General features: G+C 42.8%; 1 pseudogene; it reads left to right on the top strand.

The window, feature by feature from the left end:
* The first annotated feature begins 206 nt into the window (after positions 1-206).
* LOC128058060 (40S ribosomal protein S4-like) lies at positions 207-1,060 on the top strand (annotated as a pseudogene).
* Positions 1,061-1,502: the final 442 nt, after the last annotated feature.

Raw genomic sequence — 1,502 nt, forward strand, 5'->3', positions numbered from 1 at the left:
GCAAGAGAGAAAACAAACAAAAACCCCAAACAATTAAGAAACAGGAAGACAACTCAGGCCATCCCAAAGACTCAAGAGCCATGATCTGAGTCTGAAGCCCCACAATCCCCCCCTCCTGAATTCTGCTTCCTCTCCTCCCATAAGTAAAACATGCTCTCTCTGTCTCTTTCTCTCTCACATCCATTAAAACGTTTAGCTCCCTCTTAATGTGCCTAGCACAGCCTCAGGGTCCCAAGAAGCACCTGAATTGTGTAGCAGCTCCAAAGCACTGGATGCTGGATAAATTGACTGGTGTGTTTGCCCCTCATCCATCTACCAGTCCCCACAAGCTGAGGGAATTTCTCCCTTTAATTATTTTCCTAAGGAACAGACTTAAGTTCTAAAAGGAACAGACTTAAGAAGATGAAGTAAAGATTTGCAAGCAACATTTCATTAAGATTGATGGCAAAGTCTACCCTGCTGGTTTTATGGATGTCATCAGCATTAATAAAACTCGAGAGAATTTTTCTTTGATCTACGACACCAAGGGTCGCTTTGTTGTTCATCGAATTACACTTGGGAAGGGCAAGTACAAGTTGTGCAAAATGCGAAAGATCTTTGTGGGGACAAAAGGAATCCCTCATCTGGTGACCCATGATGTTAGCACATCTGCTACCCCGATCCCCTCGTCAATGTGCATTGACACCTTATAAATTCACTTGGAGACTGGCAAGATTACTGATTTCACCAAATTTGACACTGGTAACCTGTGCATGGTGACTGGAGGTGCTAACCTGGGAAGAATTGGTGTGATCATCAACCTGGAGAGACATCTAGGTTCTTTTGATGTAGTTCATGTGAAAGATACCAACGGCAACAGCCTTGCCACTTGGCTCTCGAACATTTCCGCTATTGGCAAAGGCAATAAACCATGGATCTCTCTTTCAGTGGAAAGGGTATTAACTTTACCATTGCTGAGGAGAGCAACAAGAGACTGGCAGCCAAACAGAGCAGCGGACAAAATGATCTCTATGTGACAGGACTAGAAACGTTTTTGTACTTAAATATGATAGTTCATTAAAAATAAAAAACTGTTTATCTCCTGCAAAGCTCCGAAGGAGTGTTGAACGGTGCTGCAGATGAGGATTTAGAATAGGTAGAATTTATGATATAGGTATTGTTAGAATTTCCAATACCTGGTTACATCAGAAGACTTAGGCAAGAATCATTTTCTAGTAGGAAAGCTAAGAGATGTGTCCGAGAAGAAACAGAGGTAAGCAGGCAATTCCTACATAGAGGGAAATTATGGAACAACAAGGGTAGGGCTAAAGTAGACTTACAAATCAAGTAGGTACATAAGTAAGTAGGTTTGCTTCCTCCCTTCCTTGATCTTCTTCATCTCTTGGGAGTAGAAGAGAAAGAAGGAGAAAAGCCCTTCAAGGCCTGCCATGTGCCAGCCACTGTGTTGGGTTCTGGACAGTTTCCCCTCCCTGGTCACTCACGTAACATATTCACGGGTTTTG

Source organism: Budorcas taxicolor, chromosome 13, assembly GCF_023091745.1.
Source record: "Budorcas taxicolor isolate Tak-1 chromosome 13, Takin1.1, whole genome shotgun sequence".
Classification (NCBI taxonomy): domain Eukaryota; kingdom Metazoa; phylum Chordata; class Mammalia; order Artiodactyla; family Bovidae; genus Budorcas; species Budorcas taxicolor.